This window comes from Bombina bombina, chromosome 3 (genome assembly GCF_027579735.1).
Source record: "Bombina bombina isolate aBomBom1 chromosome 3, aBomBom1.pri, whole genome shotgun sequence".
NCBI classification, from domain to species: Eukaryota; Metazoa; Chordata; class Amphibia; order Anura; family Bombinatoridae; genus Bombina; species Bombina bombina.
This window is the reverse complement of record NC_069501.1, coordinates 766507821-766529595: the sequence shown is the minus strand read 5'-3', so window position 1 is coordinate 766529595 and position 21775 is coordinate 766507821. Positions and strand designations below refer to the sequence as shown.

Sequence of the window (21775 nt, the reverse complement as noted above, 5' to 3'; positions counted from 1 at the left end):
GCCCCTTGGATGATGACTTCAATCGGATCATCCTACCTTTAGCCGTCTTCAGCCAGCCGACCACCGATGGAACAGAAGTGGACATCCACAGTGGCCGAAGTCTTCATCCAAGGGGCGCTGAAGAAGTCTTCCATCCGATTGAAGTCATCATCCAAGGGGCGGTGAAGAAGTCTTCCATCCGATTGAAGTCATCATCAAGGCGGCGTCTTCAATCTTCATCCATCCGGAGCGGAGCCATCTTCAGACGAGCCGACGCGGAGCCATCCTCTTCTACCGACGGACTAACGATGAATGACGGTTCCTTTAAGTGACGTCATCCAAGATGGCATCTCTCAAATTCCTATTGGCTGATACAATTCTATCAGCCAACCGGAATTAAGGTAGGAAAAATCTGAAGTTCAATCCGATTGGCTGATCCAATCAGCCAAACAGATTGAGCTCGCATTCTATTGGCTGTTCCGATATTAACCCCTAAACCTAACAACCCCCTAACTTTAAATTAAAATTATAATATCCATATCTTAAAATAAATAAAAACTTACCTGTGAAGCTAAAAAAAAGTTTAAACTAACAATTAACCTAACATAACTAAATTAAAATAACTACCAAAAAAGGGCATTCACTCTTTTACATAAAGCCCAAACCGTAATTACAAAAAAAAACACTAGAAAAAAGTAAAAAACAACCTAACACTAACCCCCGAAGATCCACTCACAATTTCTGAAGTCCGGATATCCAGGCGGCGGAAAGTCTTCATCCAGGCGGCAAGGTCTTCATCCATTCAGGCGGAGTCTTCTATCTTCATCCAGGTGGCGTCTCCTATCTTCATACCGGCGGTGCGGAGCGTTCCATCCTTGAAGACATCCGGGGCAGAGCATCCTTTTCATATGGTCACCGCCGAACACTGGATCTTCAATGCAAGTGAGCCTTTTCAAAATGGCGTCCCTTGCATTCTTGTTGGCTGATTTGATTTTTGAAATTCAAATCAGCCAATAAGATGAGATCTACTGAAATCATATTGCCTGTTCAAATCAGCCAATAGGATGACAGCTACTGAAATTCTATTGGCTGATTTGAATCTTATTGGCTAACACAACATTTCACAGAATCTTCACATACTTAAAGGGACAGTCTACAATAGAATTTTTATTGTTATAAAAGATACATAATCCCTTTATTACCCATTCCCCAGTTTTGCATAACCAATACAGTTATATATAATTTTTACCTCTGTGATTACCTTGTATCTTAGAATCTTCTGACAGCCCCCTGATCACATAACTGTGACTATGTATCTATTGACTTGCATTGTGTTGTGTTAAATCTTAAATAACTTTCTGTGCCTGAACACAGTGTTATCTATATGGCCCACATGAACTATCAAGTCTTTTGTTGCCAAAAGCAATTTAAAAAGCATGTGATAAGAGGCAGCCCTCAAGGGCATAGAAATTAGCATATGAGCCTACCTAGGTTTAGTTTAAACTAAGAATACCAAGAGAAAAAAGCAAATTTGATGATAAAAGTAAATTGGAAAGTTCATTAAAATTTCATGTCCTATCTGAATAATGAAAGTTTAATTTGACTAGACTGTCCTTTTAAAGTGATGGTAAAGTATAACTATACCAGACGTATCTTAATTAAGCATATTATGGCCATTTAATCGGCAAAGTCAATTTCTTTTACAAATATCTTGTTTTTATATAATAATATTTTCAAGTTTACTTCTAATCTGTCAGTCACGCAGCTTCTCTCCGCCCCCATAGATTTTCTATTCTTTACTTCAGTGATGTGTAAAGCTGTCCCGTCCACTCTACACGTCACTGAAGTATAGTGATGAAGGCATAGAGAAGCTGACTAAACTGACTAAATCAAGAATGCACATCCATGTATCCATTTAGAGCCGGATTCAGCTAATTAAAAACTGCAAGCCATATAGCTTACAAGCAGATTGGACGCCACACTAATAAAATAGATGATGGAGGGGGGCCGGCAGGTTATTGAATTAAATAATGAAATAAAAGGTACAATTTTTTATATATATATTTGTTATGTTTGTTAAAAAATTGAGTTTATATTTTCTTGCTTTAAAGAATCTTTTGGTATAAAATAATTATAGAATGTTTGCCATCACTTCACCCCTTTGTGAAACGCATGATCTCAAAGTAAACACTGCCTTTGGAGACAACAAGCTTCATAGTACTGCCAAGATTTTTTTAGAGAATCAAACAAGCTCACAGACTTTTAGAGCAAGTGGTCACAGCAGGTAATTGATAAGTCCTAACCATATTTCAGTATGCTTACACAAAAAAAGCAAAACACAAACAAACATGCATTTAAAATTACATTAATAAATAACAGATGTTATATTAAGTGCTAGATTACAAGTAGAGCGATAACTTTTACTTTCGCTCACACTCTAAAAGTAAACTTTTAACGTGGGTGGGTTAGTACTCGTATTATAAGTTGAAAATAAAAAGTTAGTCTGATGCACGTTAAGATCAGGATTTTGGATCTTGCAACAGCATTTACTTCTTTTCCCATAAAATTCAATGGGGATTCCTTTTCAGAAAAAAAATAAACACTTATCGCTCTCACTCTAACCCGACACTGCATTAGACCAACAATGCTAAAACCAAAGGTAGTTATGAATACATTCCACTGTTCTTCACATAAAATGTTTTTATTATATACAGTATATATATATATATATATATATATATATACACACATATATATATATATATATATATATATATAAAATTATTTATTGTAAAATAAATATCTATATATCTATATGAATATATACAGAAACATTGTCAGGAAAACAATGTTATTAAGCAAAGGATGAAAATCCTTATAATGTGCAAAATTAAATTACACATATGTATTTTAATAAGTTGAACTAATAACTAATAATATAATATATATTAAATAAATAAGTGGTTGATTAAGGGCAAACTGTATTAAACAATATGTGAAAAATATGTAAGAACAAATGTATTAATTATTTCTTCTTTGTTATTCATTGATTGACCAATGTTAAAAGCTGCATATTAGCTCCTTATAATAAAAGGTCAAAACTGAAACCACTAAGGGCTAGATTCAATGTGGAGGAATAGTTTGCGCTCCCCTTCACGCGTTAACACCACTAGACTTAAAGGGACAGTTTACTCAAAAAATAATGAAGAAAATTTTAGGGTTAAAATTATTGATGTGGCAAAGGTCCCTTTCAGAGGTGGGAATAGGTACAAAATTTTGGACAGGAAGGAGTTATACTGGATTTACCAACTTAAAACCAGAATTCCTGATGGCCTAAACCTTGAATGGGACATAAGCTACTTCATATAATTATTAAAAAGCCCAGAAAAAGCTATTAAAAAGCTAGCATCTTGTATGAGGATAGTCTTACTATAGCTAAATAAAATAAAAGACAATAAAATAAAAGACAAAAGATACTATAAGAAGGAAACATGTAGCAATGTGACAAGTACCTTTTGGTTCCATATGTAAAGAATTGGTTTTTTTTTAAATTTCTTACTAAAAGATACAGTTTATTACAAAAATTATCTAGATATATTTTAGTATCAAAAATAGTTCATGTCTGTTGTGGATCCATATTGTATATACCATAACATTTATAATAACATCTATAAAAACTTATTAAATATATTTCCCCAGAAGTTATGAATAGGGGATACGAGAAATAATTAATTACTCAGATACCATCATGATTAAAGGTCATTTTCCAAAGTAGCTCTGCAAATAAAATAAAATACAATAATTGTTCTTTCTATTTTGATTCAGTTTTAATGTATATTGGATAATGTACACTGTAGCATATTTTATGTTAAATACATATACTTTTAATGTTTGTTTGTTTCACATTAAGGGGTTAAATATGCAATTAATATGTCCCAGTATAAGAGGGCCATGTTTAGGAACACCTGTAGTCTCTGATGAAGCGCCACTAGGGGGCGTGAAACGCGTCAGACGTTCTTTCCATGTCACACTTGTTTTGCCTGTAAAAAAATAAAGTGAGTTTTTTTTTAATTTAATGCTGGTGCTGCCTTTTCTATTTTATATACTCAAAAATGTTCTCCCCTTTAATTTGTTCCCAATGATCCACTTTACCTGCTGTAGTGTATTAAATTGTTTATAAGTATTTTCATTGTCCTTATATTGGCATTTGAAATAGTTTATTTAGCCTGTGGTATCCACACCTATACTTAAAGTTTTTGGCCTCGAGGCCAAGCTGTGCAAACACAGCAAGCAGAAGAAATTACACTCCCAGTGGGTTATAGAAGAGATAAGGTAATAAAATGTTAATTTTCCTTTGTTCTCTCCAAGTATTGTTGATTGGTATATGGAAAGATATAAGATAAAGAAGCAGGTATATTTGCACAATGTGATAAAGTAATGAGATCTGATAATACCTACAAGTTCAACCCATTTTATTAGGTTGTGGCTTCAAAACACAATATCAGCTATTTCATATATACAAATAAGCCTTAACAAGCAAATCTCATACATTTTATACTCTGCAGCTGGTTAAAAAAGTAATTGCAAACACATTAACCCCTTAACGACCAAGGACGTACGCCACACGTCCTCAAAAAAAAGTCAGTTAATGACCGAGGACGTGTGGCGTACGTCCTTGGTCTGGAAAGCAGCTGGAAGCGATCCTGCTCGCTTCCAGCTGCTTTCCGGTTATTGCAGTGAAGCCTCGATATGGAGGCATCCTGCAATAACCCCCCTTGGCCATCCGATGCAGAGAGAGCCACTCTGTGGCCCTCTCTGCACCGGACATCGATGGCCGGTATAGTTGGTGGGTGGGAGCTTACGTGGGAGGCGGGTGGCGGCCATCGGTGCGCTATGTGGAGTGGAGGGGGCGGGATCGGGGGCGGGAGCTACGGGGGCGTGCACGGGGGCGCGCGCGTGCACGGGGGTGGTGGGCGGGCGCGTGCACGGGGCGGGAGCGGGTGGGAACCGCTACACTACAGAAAAAAAAAAGTTGAAAAGTTGAAAAAAAAACCCCCACTAAAATGCAATCTAAGGGTCCTGGAAGGGGTTGGGGGTTGGTCTCGGTGGGGGGGAAAGCTACACTACAGAAAAGGGAATTTAAAAAAAAAAAAAGGCACATTTTGTTACAAAACTGGGTACTGGCAGACAGCTGCCAGTACCCAAGATGGCGCCCATTATTGCAGAGGGGAAGGGTTAGAGAGCAGTTTGGTGGGGGATCAGTGAGGTTGGGGTCTAAGGGGGGATCCTACACATCAGCATATGTAAATATGCTTTTTTTTTTTTTTTAAAAAAAGGGCCAAATACCTTTTATTTTAGTACTGGCAGAGTTTCTGCCAGTACTTAAGATGGCGGGGACAATTGTGGGGTGGGGGAGGGAAGAGAGCTGTTTGGGAGGGATCAGGGGGTCTGATGTTTCAGGTGGGAGGCTGAGCTCTACACTAAAGCTAAAATTAACCCTGCAAGCTCCCTACAAGCTACATAATTAACCCCTTCACTGCTAGCCATAATACACGTGTGATGCACAGCGGCATTTAGAGGCCTTCTAAGTACCAAAAAGCAATGCCAAAGCCATATATGTCTGCTATTTCGGAACAAAGGGGATCCCAGAGAAGCATTTACAACCATTTGTGCCATAATTTCAGAAGGTGTTTGTAAATAATTTCAGTGAGAAACCTAAAATTGAGAAAAAATTTACGTTTTTTTTAATTTGATCGCATTTAGCGGTGAAATGGTGGCATGAAATATACCAAAATTGGCCTAGATCAATACTTGGGGTTGTCTACTACACTACACTAAAGCTAAAACTACCCCAAAAAGCTCCCTACATGCTCCCTAATTAACCCCTTCACTGCTGGGCATAATACACGTGTGGTGCGCAGTGGCATTTAGCGTCCTTCTAATTACCAAAAAGCAACACCAAAGTCATATATGTCTGCTATTTCTGAACAAAGGGGATCCCAGAGAAGAATTTACAACCATTTATGCCATAATTGCACAAGCTGTTTGTAAATAATTTAAGTTAGAAACCAAAAGTTTGTGAAAAAATTTGTGAAAAGTGAACGATTTTTTCTATTTGATTGCATTTGGCGGTGAAATGGTGGCATGAAATATACCAAAATTGGCCTAGATCAATACTTTGGGTTGTCTACTAAAAAAAAATATATACATGTCAATGGATATTCAGAGATTCCTGAAAGATATCAGTGCTCTAATGTAACTATCGCTAATTTTGAAAAGAAATGGTTTGGAAATAGCAAAGTGCTACTTGTATTTATGGCCCTATAGTTTACAAAAAAAGCAAAGAACATGTAAACATTGGGTATTTCTAAACTCAGGACAACATTTAGAAACTATTTAGCATGGGTGTTTTTTGGTGGTTGTAGATGTGTAACAGATTTTGGGGGTCAAAGTTAGAAAAAGTGTGTTTTTTTTCCATTTTTTCCTCATATTTTATAATTTTTTTTATAGTAAATTATAAGATATGATGAAAATAAGGGTATCTTTAGAAAGTCCATTTAATGGCGAGAAAAACGGTATATAATATGTGTGGGTACAGTAAATGAGTAAGAGGAAAATTACAGCTAAACACAAACACCTCAAAAATTTAAAAATAGCCTTGGTCCCAAACGGACAGAAAATGGAAAAGTGCTGTGGTCATTAAGGGGTTAAGGGAAAAACTATTTTATAGTATACTGTCTCTTTAAGCTTTTTGCACACGTATTACAAGTCGATGTGTGCAAAATTCCTAACTTCGAATATCGTGACCACGTTAACGTATTCCCCCATAGACTTCGATCTTCGATCGGGCACGAACTTGCGCAAACATGATTGTTTTTAACCACGTGCGCTAACCCCAAATGAAAATATGAATATCACACAATATTTCACACTCAAATGTTCTTCAAATGGCAGAATATGTTCTATTTATTCATAAATACATATTTTTATATATATATATATATATACGTTGATTGGAGTAGCTGTGTTAGTCCAGAGATTTAGACATCAAAATAACAAGAGTATTGCATTGAGCAATGATACTTTTTTATTGGACTAGCTATACATTTATAAGTAGACAAGCTTTCGGAGGAGTTCCTTCCTTTTTCCAGTCTGAAGCAATACTGACCAATTTGATGGAATTTACAGAATATCTTAAAACACAGGCTAAAAAGACAAAGAGGCCGAATTATGAAAGGTCTTGCAGACCTGATCCGACAGTGCAGATCAGGTCCGCAAGACCTTGCTGAATGCGGAGAGCAATACGCTCTCCATATTCAGCATTGCACCAGCAGCTCACAAGGGCTGCTGGTGCAACCCCCCCTGCAGACTCAGGGAGACCCCCGGCCGCCAGCAGGGAGGTGTCAATCAACCCGATCATATTCGATCGGGTTGAATTGTGGCGATTCCTGTTCACCTCATCAGAGCAGGCGGACAGGGTTATGGAGCAGCTCGCCAGAAACACAGCACTTCAAGCTCCATACGGAGCTTGATAAATGGGCCTCAAAGTGTTACAGAGGTCTGAATGCAGGGGGAGGAGGGGGTGTCGTAAAAATCATGATGGGGGTTTAGGAGACAGGCAGACAGTGTCAGTAAAAGATAGCAGGCAGGGGAAATAAATGGTAATACACAAAGCATATACTGACATAAAGTTATATATCAACATAGAATCCATATGAATAAAAATGAGAAATTAGGTATACAGGGGAATATAAGATAGTCAAAAATGGAGAAAGGAAAGAAAAAAAAAAAAAAAGGGGAATAATAATAATGACAAAAGTGTGGACATAGGCTTTCCTGCGTACCTATGCATAGAGAGAGTGGAATATACAATGTAATTGACTACAATATATGAAAGTACATTACAAAAAAAAAATGATAATGGGTTAAAGGGACAGTATACACTCATTTTCATATAACTGCATGTAATAGACACTACTATAAAGAATAAGATGCACAGATACAAAATATATATAAGATATAAAAATCCAGTATAAAACTGTTTAAAAACTTACTTAGAAGCTCTCAGTTTAGCTCTGTTGAAAAGGTAGTTGGAAAACCCACTGCAAGTGGGAAATAAGACACTCCCCCCCCCCCCCCCCCATTCTTTTGCATATGAAAAGACCCTTTACACAAGCAGGAGCAAGCTGGAGTAGGTATCTGACGGTATTCACATAAAAATTTGGGGCTTGGTTAGGAGTCTGAAAACCAGAGCAATGTTATATAAAAATAAGCAAAACTAAACATTTTTTTTTTTTAAAAAAAACGTCATGGACTATATAAATAGATCAGCTACAAAACATTTATGCAAAGAAAAAATGAGTGTATAATGTCCCTTTAAGAAACCAGAGTCCACATTTAGTCCAGAATTTAGCAAGTTGAAGTGCATTATCATTTTCATTTCAAATGTTTTTCTTTCCATGGTGTTTTTGAAGTTGCCTCTGAGAATTTTGATTTTGAGGTTTTGGATGGAGTGGTCAGGTTGGGTGAAATGGTGACCAACAGGGGTACAGTATTTTGTTTCACAGTGGTTTTTGATTGAGTGTCTGTGTAAGTTCATCCAAAGGTGCAGTTTTTGGCTTGTTTCTCCAATATAATATCCCACTTCACATGCAGTGCAATGTATCCTGTATACTCCATTTGCAGATATACATGAATATGCTTTGTATATTACCATATATCTCCCCTGCCTGTTATCTTTTACTGATACCTTGATTTATATACAGTATATATATGATGTTTTTGTAAAATATATTTCCTTACCTATATATAAATATGATTATATGTACACACAAACACACACATATATATATATATATATATATATATATATATATATATATATATATATATATATATATATATATAGAATTTAGGAGAAGAAAAGCGAGGAACTGCAAGGAACTCTTTTCCAAAGTGGATAATTTATTGAGCAGACAAGTGAGAGACACAGTCACAGTGTGCAGGGTTAGATCTGACGCGTTTCCCGCATGCTCACATGAGCTTCATCAGAGATCTACAGGTGTTCACCTGTGGTCAGGTTAAATACTTATGTTAGCCAATGGTGTGTGAACAAAACCTAATTTGTCTCTTGTGAAAACATTGAGTGAGAGTAACAAGGTTAAAATGTGTATAAAACGTTCATAAAAATGAGTGTTATTAAGTGGTGATGTGAGTGGCATTAAATAATGTTTAAAGATTGGCTTAACTGAATATTTCTAATAGTAAGGTATAAAAGTGATGAGATATTCCTAAAGACTAAATACAAAATATAATTATTCAATTATATAACAAAACAAAAGAAAGTAAGAAACTTAAATAATGATGCTTACTGGAAAACACAATAATGAAGAAAATAAAAAAGTAAAATAGAAAGCAACATGTTATGGGCACAAAAATAGAATGAAATAGGAAACAACATATTATTTAGAAAAATATATCTTTTCCACTATTGGCCACTATTACAGAGCTAAAAAAGTAAGTACTTAATTTCTGCCTATATGTAATTATTGTCTACTTCAATTTTTATGTAAAGAGACAAGGCAGTTCAGGTAGTAATTGTGGTTAATATGTTGTTTTAAGAAATGTGAGGTCTAATTAGTTGTAATGTTTCTACCAACCTAGGTAGTGATAGAATAAGTACTATCTATCCTATGTGGAAAGATCTCTACTGATTCATAGGTTCCTAAATGATGGAGAAGGTAATGTAAATAGAAGGTAAGTAGTGTTGGGAACAATTCTAATTTGGCGTGTATATAGTAAATACTCGTAGACTGCCTCTTGTAACCCAATCCTAAATTAACCAATTTGTAAGGCACTTAGGGAGCAATTCTGCTAGAATAGAAAAAATGCTAGGACTAAACTATACCTAAAGGAACTATTAGGCCAGTGATGGTGAGAACATCCTACAGGCCTGGTATGTATGTTGGAAATGTATGTTTGTAAAATATATTACCTTACCTATATATAAATATGATTATATTTAAAAACACACACACACACACACACACACATATATATATATATATATATATATATATATATATATATTTATATATATATAGGAACACATGTACACACAGAGCCATACACAGGGGTACACAAGGAACCACACGGACACAAACACAAACGCATTCACTTAGGGATAGACACAAACACGCACACAGGGAAACATAGACAAATATCCACACAGGGACACATGCATACACACAGGGGGCATACAAGGGGATACACACATACACAGGGACACTCACATACACACAGGGAAGCACACAAAGACAAACACACATTGAGACACACATACCCACAGGGGGCACACAAGGACATGCACACAGGGACACACACACGCACACATGGGGGCACACAAAGACATACATGCAAACATAAAAGAATAGACACACGCACACAGGGACACACACACACATACAGGGGGACACACATTCACACAAGGACAAACACACACAGGAACTTAAACATACACATTTGGAGGCATAAAAGGACACACACAAAGGGGGGCACACAGACATGAATAGGCATGCAGCCTTCTTTATCACTTTTGTAACTTCTGCTTTTTCGGGTCAAGCTCACTGAGGACCCCTCCTGCGCCGTACAGCAACAGCAACCCATACTCCCCCACACTTGCAAACACTGGGCCAGTGGTAGTGTGGGTGGAAACATTTTTTTCTCTATTGTCCCAACATTTTCCTCCCTTCACTGTCAGAATCTAAGGCAGCTGCCAGGCCCCACTCACCTCTATCGTCCTCTATCAGAAGCCCAGGCACAGGCTAAGTACATGACTCCTCACCTGCCTTTTGGCTCTGCATCAGAGTATGTGCTAAGCTTGTAGAGGGAAGGAGCCCAGAGCAGCTACCCATATCGCCTGCCCCTGGTATCGGCCCTGCCCCCTGCATTCTATAGTAGCATACGGCACTGTGTTGCAATTCAGAACAAATATGTTCTCAAAGCCTCTGGCTATAGGGGCTGCATTGCATCTTTGTTAGTGCTGCTCTGGGGCCCGACCCCCTTCCCTGTGTTCTGCAATAGCACTGTCTGCCATAATTAAAAAAAAATGTCCCCCCCAAAAAATGTGTCTCAGACTCCCGGCAAGTCTGTTAGCTTGCCCTGGGGCCATTCCCCCACTGGCCTACTGGGCCCCTGACTCCAGTGACCCCTTTACACCCACTGATGGTGGCCCTGCTGCCAACTGAACTTACATTAATACAAAAAGCCAACCCAATTAACACAAGCAATCATATTTCAGAATTCTGTTTTTAGCCACAAATGTATCAAAGCCATTTTTACATTTTTGTTTGAATGATTAAAATTATTGTTATTATCAGCTATTTGTAGAGTGTCAACTGATTCTGCAGAGCTAAAATATGGGTCTAATATGCAAGGTAACAATTATGGGAGACAAAGTGATAAAGTGCCCTGCCAAGAGGCTCTCATGAAGGTAATCTACAAAACAGCTGGTCTCAAAGGCTAACATGCTAAGGGGGTTCAAGGAGATGGCATAAGGAGGAGAGAAACTAAGATAAGAAAATGTTAGTATAAATTGTATGCATCCCTAAACAATGTCGTCTTTAAGGAGCACTTGGTAGTTTGAAAACTAGGGGGTTATACGCTAAGATAGGGGCCAATATGGAGTAGTCTTGTAGACAGGCAGTAACAAGAGAGGAGGAGAAAAAGAGGTCATGGGCAGAGCAAAGGGGCAGGGATAGGCACGAGCCAAGGCTGTGGCGGACATTTTCTAAAGTAAAGACCTTTAGTGAAGGACACCAAGGTACATTTACAATTTTATTATACAGATGCAGAAGATACACATCCAGTATTTCACTCAGGCTTTATTTATTCCATAACTTATCAACCAATATTGCTAGCAGTCTCTTGACAAGCCACTAATTTTATTCTCACTAAATATTTTCCCTTTCCTATTATTTAATCGGAAAGAAAAGATATACTAAGGTTATGATTCACAACCTTACTATATCTTTTCTTTCTATTTAAATACTACTTATAATAAACCTCAGGTGCTGGTTAAAGTGCTTTACCTTTGCATATAAAGCTCCAGGGACACAGTGGCAGCTTGCTTCTTGAATCTTCCCTCCCTCTCTGTCTCACTCAGAGTCATTTTCTGGTACTAAGCGGCATCATGTGGGAGTGGCCCCAACCCTGCAAAACGTGGCGCCGCGTGTGTTAAGGAGGAGTCAGGACCAATATTCATCTGTCTTACTCCTCCCTCCCCACAGCAAAATGGGCGGTGGACACTGCAAGGGCCAGTCAAGGACGCCAGTGTCTGTGTACGGACACCTTGCCTATCCCTGCAAAGGGGGCAGGAGGGATTATTGTATCTGTAGATACAATAATAGATGAAGATATGGGGGGAGGGCAGTGTTATAGAGTGCCTTTAATGTTAGAGTCAGGATTTTGTGTTTTATTCTGGAGGTTAGAGGAAACCACTAAGAGCCGATAAGGAGCGACATTTAAGGAAGATCAGCCTGGCAAAGGCATTCATTATGGATTGTGAAGGAGATATATTGAAACTAGAGAGACAAGAGGGGACGGAGTTGCAATAGTAAAGCTGGGAAATTAAGCGTGGATTAATCTCAGTTGTGTTGTGTGTGAGGAAGTGTGTGTTTTTAAGGTGGAAGCAGCAGGAATTGGCCAGCTGTTATACTGTAGTGAATGTAGTCCAGCGCTAGATTAGCACGGGTAGAGTATTTAGTTAAATTCTATAATTTGAATATATTGTATTTTGTGATTGGATAAATGTTTAATGTATGTACTGCAATGTTGTTATTATATATTTATTGTAAGTAATCTTAAGTATTTATCAACATTCAGTTAATAAAAAGATGTAAACAGGTATATACAACTGATATATATAAACTTGTTGTCTAATGTGAGCTTCTTATCTATATATAAAAACTAATAAAACATTTGTATAATTAGACAGAAATTTAATAACTTGTTAAAAGCATACATAAAATAAAAAGGGACGTCTCCCTTATAACATCGATTTCATCAGAGAAAACAATTGAATAACTGTAGTATATATTTCCGCTATTTGATAATCAGGTACCTGTTATATAGTGTAACAAATGATAATGTCCAGAAATTGGATTAAAAAAACTTAAAGATCCAAATAAGATGACCTCCCCGCTATTGTGGCGGGTGTGTGTTACCGGTCCGTTAGTGAGAGACTGGTATTTAAAAATATGTCATGTGACTTTTCCCACGTCACACTTGTGATCGTAGCTGGTCAATTCTCCAGCGCCTCATCTTTCTCACTACCAGCTGTTATACTGAACAGGTTCAATTTAACCCACATTAATAGTTACATAAGGCCTGAGTCTCAAAAACTAGGGAGCAATCATCAGCTAATTTTACTGAGACTTTTATTGTAATGTAAATAATTCTCCTTCATATAAAGAAAATAAGTAAACTCTCCTTAATAAGATATACAGTTCCCAAAAATATAATAATTGTTTTTAAAACAATCCTTCACAGGGCCTCATAATACTGATAAAGCACTTTATAGAATCTCGCCAGACCAGAGGGCTTAAGAGAAACCTGATAATAGTTTGTAAAAGTGTACTAATATTACAAAAACATTAGAAATGTACAATTCCATTTAAAAAAAAAAAAAATAACTTTATTCTTAAAGGGATAGTAAACCCAAAAAATATTTTTAACTTATTAAAAACTTCTTAAAATAATAAATACATTTGTAATTGGTACCTTTGTAAAGTTTTCTTTCTGTTTTTTTGTAATTTCAATTAGAAACTTGGTACTGCGCCAGACCCATTTTTTAAACATTATATGGGTCCTGTTACGATATTCTACCTAGGTAGGAACATCATGGCGGCCCGCATGCGCAATGAAACTATTTTAGTAGCAACGCATGCGCAGACTCGCCCCCATACTACTGAGAGTTCTTTCAAGCAGGCACCGCACCTGACAGATTTTGTCCACAGATCTCATCTCCTGCATCAAGAGAGTCACAGAGTTCAAATCTTTACATAAGCATCGCTTGGAGGGGCGACTTCACACTTGCAAATGAGAAGAGACCATTAGGAGAGCAGCGTGTATACTAGAATTCTTCCCTGCCTGTGATGAAGTCCATCTGTGTTTTAAATGTTGAATACGGCAGTGAGTTTGAGAGCTATGTTTATTTAACTGTCAGGCTCATCTCCCCCCTCCCTCTGGATGTGTTTGCTTTCATGTGGAAACGGAGCCCTCATCGTCATTAATCAAGCAAACACAGCCAGAGGGAGGGGGGAGATTAGCCCGACAGTTAAACATAGCTCTCAAACTCACTGCCGTATTCAACGTTTAAAACACAGATGGACTTCATCACAGGCAGGGAATAATTCTAGTATACACGCTGCTCTCCTAAGTGTAGGACAGAAGCAGCTTGTAAAGTGTTGCACAGCTCTCATCCTGAAGCGTGGGTAATAGAGTTCCTGTTTATATTGTTCCCTATCTGTCTCCACTCAGTTGCTGGTGTGAAGCTGCCCCTTCAACCAATAGGATGAATAAGCTGTGAACAGCTGTGATTTAACGTCAGTACTGCGCATGCGATGCTGACTGAATATAATATTTAAATTAAGGGGCCCAGCAGCTTTGCCATTGGATGGGGGGCGGATGATGGATTATATGAGCCATGCCTCATTTTATGGGCGGTCATTACCGCACATTTCATGACAATTGAACCTTTAAATTTAAGGTATGTAAAAAGCTTAATTTAATTAAAAAAACTATTTTAAATTATTGCATTTATAATAGTAATTATAAAAATATATTTTAATTAGGTTCACATGGGAATCAATTTCTAACCCTTTAATACAGATATAAAACAGTGGGATACTGTTTTTTAAGCAGGATAAAAAAAGGAATGGTCTAATGTGTCTCAGCCTGGAATCATGCCTTAATTGTGCCCTTAAAGGGACACTGAGCCCAATTTTTTTTCTTTCACGATTCGGATAGAGCATGAAATTTTAAGCAACTTTCTAATTTACTCCTATTATCAATTTTTCTTACTTCTCTTGCTATCTTTATTTTAAAAGCAGGAATGTAAATCTTAGCAGCCAGCCCATTTTAGGTTCAGCACCATGGATTGCATTTGCTTATTGTAGTCTTACATTTACCCACCAATAAACAAGCATAACTCAGGATCTCAACCAAAAATGGGCCAGCTCCTATGCATCACATTCCTGATTTTTAAATAAAGATAGCAAGAGAACAAAGAAAATTGATAATAGGAGTAAACTAGAAAGTTGCTTAAAATTGCATGCTCTATCTGAATCCTGAAAGAAAACAATTGGGTTTAGTGTCCTTTTAACATCAAAAGGACAGTCTGACACCTGATTGGTAGAGCATGATTTAACCCCATAATGTAGACATTGAAATGGTACATACTGTATATAGAGTTTACTGCTGTTATAAATATTAAAAAAAATTATTATATGAAAATATATACAATAGCCAGAGAAAATAAATATGTATAATATCCTATTTACTGATCAGTTATATCAGATTCAGTGTTGAATCCCAATTGTACTTGGGACTTCAGTTTCAGAATCCAGCAATCCTCTTATTTATCCAGAATTTGAATCTGTCCCAACCCCTATGTGATACTCAAATATCTTCAATACATACCAAGAAAATGTGTCCACATGTAGTTTATGCACATTAAAGGGACATAAAACCCACATTTTTCTTTCATGATTCAGATAGAACATGCAATTTTAAACAACTTTACAATTTGCTTCTATTATGAAATGTACTTTATTCTCTTGGAATCCTTTGGTGAAGTAGCACTACTGAGAGCTGAACCAATGTCAAGAGGCATGTATGTGCAGCCACCAATCAGCAGATAGCTCCCAGTAGTGCTATGCTGCCCCTGAGCATTTTTTTAAACAAAGAATGCCAAAAGAACAAAGCAAATTAGATAACATAAGTAAACTGGAAAGTTGTTTAAAATTGCATGCTCTATCTGAATCATGAATGATTAATTTTGACTTTACTGTCCCATTAATGAAATTACAGGATAAACTGCAACATGGTTTATAATTTATAATATAACCCAAATGTTCGAAAAACATATTACTTAGGGGTCGATTTATCAAAGTGTCAATCTCGGTGCATTCGCTGGAGTCAATATGCTCGCCAGACATCGCTGCCACGAATCTACATACGACGCCCTTATTTATTAAAAAGTCTGTCAAAAACACGCGTGTCAAGTATGGAGCGATGAGCATCATCTGATGCAGCATCTGACATGATTTTTTTACATAAATTAATGTGTATTTGTATTTCTAGAAATCATGATATGACTATCTCATGTTTTTTCTTTTTTTAAAGTGATTATTAATGCTAGAATTTGTACATATATCTTTGCACATACTTGTATATATATATATATGTGTTATGTCAGAAATCTTTTCCAAACATATTTACATGTCCCTAAATTTTATTTTGTTCTAAACAATGTTGTATTTCATATCTCTGTGTTTATTTATACCACTATATGTATATAGTGTAAATATATTATTATTCTAAGCAAGAATAATATGCAAATATAACGTAATCAGGGTATCATAGTTTTTTTTTGCAAACAATTAATATTTTAAGAGCTGGGCCAGTTTTCTCCCTGCACCTGCGTAACCCTTACTGATTGCAGTCTAGTTTTAAACACCACACCTACACAGGTGTTATAAAATGGGCTGGCATATAAAATGAAATTTCTTAATGAAAATTAAATTCAAGAGAAGGAAGAAAAACACTGAAAATATCATGACAGTAAAGAGGTGATTTTAATTTCTGCTGTATCTGTTTAATGTTAGGTGGACTATCCCTTTGAGCTATCATTTTAGGATTATATTGAATCAAACATCATTCCATTTTTAAAATCATTGTCAAAAATATTACACTGTGTGTCCTAATGGCATCATCATTGTTTAACTTTAATACTAATTTCACATATACATACTTTTAAAGTATAATACACAATGTAACAAACGGCACTTACAAGTTCTGATGAGTGATCAATGCACAAGTATCAAGCAATTTGATTCATTAGTGATAGTATAAAATGTATATTTAAATCAGATTGGCTGATGTCATAAATCCTGTGAATATGCATTTCCCAATCAAAATAGGTACACTGTGGCGGAAAAGACTCAAGCATACCTGTTGAATGATTGATAAATTGTTAAGAGGGTCAAATAGAGTGGAATGTGAATTCGAAACATCTGGAATGACACAAGCTTTGATCTGCATTGGATTGAGATTGCGGGAGCGTATATTACATCGTATATTTAAATCAGATTGGCTGATGTCATAAATCATGTGAATATGCATTTTCCAATCAAAATAGGTACACTGTGGCGGAAAAGACTCAAGCATACCTGTTGAATGATTGATAAATTGGTAAGAGGGTCAAATAGAGTGGAATGTGAATTCGAAACATCTGGAATGACGCAAGCTTTGATCTGCATTGGATTGAGATCGCGGGAGCGTATATTACATCACACATTTCAACATTTGACGGTGTTGATGCTTTGTTAATTCCGGCGGATTCAATTTGCGTCAAATATGACGCAAGATTCAAGCGGATTCCATCGTATTATCTGTTGAAGCTTTGATAAATTGGCCCTATAGAAAGAAATCAAAACAATAGCTCTAATTGCCCAGATTTAATTTATTTGTAGTTCTATTGTGGTTATTAAGTCATAATGCTACTGATGTCAAAAGACCTCAAAAAGATGTATTCTTTTCTGAGTCAGAGTTGGCTTATAATGTTACAAAAATGTCCTGTGTATGACTGACAATTAAGAATGAGCTTTGTTAATACAAAACCCACTCAAATGTGGCAAAGATTACTGTGTGGTTCAAATTATACCACAAGATCCACGTGCTATATTCTTTTAAGCCATAATCACAGTTATGTGGCTGTTGTCCTTTAACATTTATAATCTACCAGTTTTGCTAAAAAGAAGTAAACACATTTTGATTATTGACATTAACACATTATAAACACAACCAGCTCACTTCTTTTTAGTTTTGACTGGTTAAGTCCAAGAGGCCCATTTATCAACCTCCGTATGGAGCTTGAGTGTCCGTGTTTCTGGAGAGTCTTCATACTCGCCAGAAACACAAGTTATGGAGCAGCGGTCTAAAGACCACTGCTCCATAACCCTGTCCGCCTGCTCTGATGAGGCAGACAGAAATCGCCACAATTAAACCCGATCGAGTACGATTGGGTTGATTGACATCTCCCTGCTGGCGGCCAATTCCGGAAACGTTGTTTTTGTGTATATTTTACAGGAGATGTGGAATATAGTATGTTGGAAGGACAGTAAGTCATTGAAAAACAGGATAACTGAACATCTATATTAAAGGGTCGCTGATTTTTTTTTTAATTTAAAAATGAAATAAAACAGTTTCCAACCAAGCAGAATACTTGAAGACTCCATTTTCCTTTTGAAGTATTTCAACTTGCTATTGCAATTTTGCATAAGATATTAGTTTCATTAACCTTTTTAATTAATCTAGGCCAGATCACGAAAACTGAGTATGGATATGGACTTCTAAAAACAACTTTTGTGATAATTGAATTTAAATTTTACAAATATCAAAATGTAGAAGATCAGTGACTTGCTGGAGTGTTTGAACACTTCTGATCACAAAGGGTTAAATATTCTTAAAGGGACAGTCAACACCAGATTTTTTGTTTTTTTAAAAGATAGATAATCCCTTAATTACCAATTCCCCAGTTTTGCATAACCAACACAGTTATAATTATACATGTTTTACCTCTGTAATTACCTTGTATCTACGTCTCAGCAGACTGCCCCTTTATTTCAGTTCTTTTGACAGACATGCATTTTAGCCAATCAGAGCTGACTTACGTGCATGAGCTCAATGTTATCTATATGAAACACATGAACTAATGCCCTCTACTGGTGAAAAAAACGATCAAAATGCATTTAGATTAGAGGCGGCCTTCAAGGTCAACGAAATTAGTATATGAACCTCCTAGGTTTAGCTTTCAACTAAGAATGCCAAGAGAACAAAGCAAAATTGGTGATAAAAGTAAATTGGAAAGTTGTTTAAAATTACATGCTCTATCTGAATCATGAATGATTAATTTTGACTTTACTGTCCCATTAATGAAATTACAGGATAAAGTGCAACATGGTTTATAATTTATAATATAACCCAAATGTTCAAAAAACATATTACTTAGGGGTCGATTTATCAAAGTGTCAATCTCGGTGCATTCGCTGGAGTCAATATGCTCGCCAGACATCGCTGCCACGAATCTACATACGACGCCCTTATTTATTAAAAAGTCTGTCAAAAACACGCGCGTCAAGTATGGAGCGATGAGCATCATCTGATGCAGCATCTGACATGATTTTTTTACATTAATGTGTATTTGTATTTCTAGAAATCATGATATGACTATCTCATGTTTTTTCTTTTTTAAAGTGATTATTAATGCTAGAATTTGTACATATATCTTTGCACATACTTGTATATATATATATGTGTTATGTCAGAAATCTTTTCCAAACATATTTACATGTCCCTAAATTTTATTTTGTTCTAAACAATGTTGTATTTCATATCTCTGTGTTTATTTATACCACTATATGTATATAGTGTAAATATATTATTATTCTGAGCAAGAATAATATGCAAATATAACATGTAATCAGGGTATCATAGTTTTTTTTTGCAAACAATTAATATTTTAAGAGCTGGGCCAGTTTTCTCCCTGCACCTGCGTAATCCTTACTGATTGCAGTCTAGTTTTAAACACCACACCTACACAGGTGTTATAAAATGGGCTGGCATATAAAATGACATTTCTTAATGAAAATTAAATTCAAGAGAAGGAAGAAAAACACTGAAAATATCATGACAGTAAAGAGGTGATTTTAATTTCTGCTGTATCTGTTTAATGTTAGGTGGACTATCCCTTTGAGCTATCATTTTAGGATTATATTGAATCAAACATCATTCCATTTTTAAAATCATTGTCAAAAATATTACACTGTGTGTCCCAATGGCATCATCATTGTTTAACTTTAATACTAATTTCACATATACATACTTTTAAAGTATAATACACAATGTAACAAACGGCACTTACAAGTTCTGATGAGTGATCAATGACACAAGTATCAAGCAATTTGATTCATTAGTGATAGTATAAAATGTATATTTAAATCAGATTGGCTGATGTCATAAATCCTGTGAATATGCATTTCCCAATCAAAATAGGTACACTGTGGCGGAAAAGACTCAAGCATACCTGTTGAATGATTGATAAATTGTAAAGAGGGTCAAATAGAGTGGAATGTGAATTCGAAACATCTGGAATGATGCAAGCTTTGATCTGCATTGGATTGAGATCGCAGGAGTGTATATTACATCGTATATTTAAATCAGATTGGCTGATGTCATAAATCATGTGAATATGCATTTCCCAATCAAAATAGGTACACTGTGGCGGAAAAGACTCAAGCATACCTGTTGAATGATTGATAAATTGGTAAGAGGGTCAAATAGAGTGGAATGTGAATTCGAAACATCTGGAATGACGCAAGCTTTGATCTGCATTGGATTGAGATCGCGGGAGCGTATATTACATCACACATTTCAACATTTGACGGTGTTGATGCTTTGTTAATTCCGGCGGATTCAATTTGCGTCAAATATGACGCAAGATTCAAGCGGATTCCATCGTATTATCTGTTGAAGCTTTGATAAATTGGCCCTATAGAAAGAAATCAAGTCAGAGTTGGCTTATAATGTTACAAAAATGTCCTGTGTATGACTGACAATTAAGAATGAGCTTTGTTAATACAAAACCCACTCAAATGTGGCAAAGATTACTGTGTGGTTCAAATTATACCACAAGATCCACGTGCTATATTCTTTTAAGCCATAATCACAGTTATGTGGCTGTTGTCCTTTAACATTTATAATCTACCAGTTTTGCTAAAAAGAAGTAAACACATTTTGATTATTGACATTAACACATTATAAACACAACCAGCTCACTTCTTTTTAGTTTTGACTGGTTAAGTCCAAGAGGCCCATTTATCAACCTCCGTATGGAGCTTGAGTGTCCGTGTTTCTGGAGAGTCTTCATACTCGCCAGAAACACAAGTTATGGAGCAGCGGTCTAAAGACCACTGCTCCATAACCCTGTCCGCCTGCTCTGATGAGGCAGACAGAAATCGCCACAATTAAACCCGATCGAGTACGATTGGGTTGATTGACATCTCCCTGCTGGCGGCCAATTCCGGAAACGTTGTTTTTGTGTATATTTTACAGGAGATGTGGAATATAGTATGTTGGAAGGACAGTAAGTCATTGAAAAACAGGATAACTGAACATCTATATTAAAGGGTCGCTGATTTTTTTATTTATTTAAAAATGAAATAAAACAGTTTCCAACCAAGCAGAATACTTGAAGACTCCATTTTCCTTTTGAAGTATTTCAACTTGCTATTGCAATTTTGCATAAGATATTAGTTTCATTAACCTTTTTAATTAATCTAGGCCAGATCACGAATACTGAGTATGGATATGGACTTCTAAAAACAACTTTTGTGATAATTGAATTTAAATTTTACAAATATCAAAATGTAGAAGATCAGTGACTTGCTGAAGTGTTTGAACACTTCTGATCACAAAGGGTTAAATATTCTTAAAGGGACAGTCAACACCAGATTTT

The 21775-nt window shown here is 36.2% G+C and overlaps 1 long non-coding RNA gene across 1 annotated transcript; it reads right to left on the bottom strand.

Annotated features, from left to right (window-relative positions):
* Window positions 1-3840: 3840 nt before the first annotated feature.
* LOC128651919 (uncharacterized) lies at window positions 3841-14132 on the bottom strand. Its single transcript, XR_008401217.1, has 2 exons — window positions 13975-14132; window positions 3841-4019 (listed from the first exon to the last, which is right to left on the bottom strand). It is a non-coding gene; the product is annotated as an uncharacterized LOC128651919 (long non-coding RNA).
* Between the last annotated feature and the right edge of the window lie 7643 nt (window positions 14133-21775).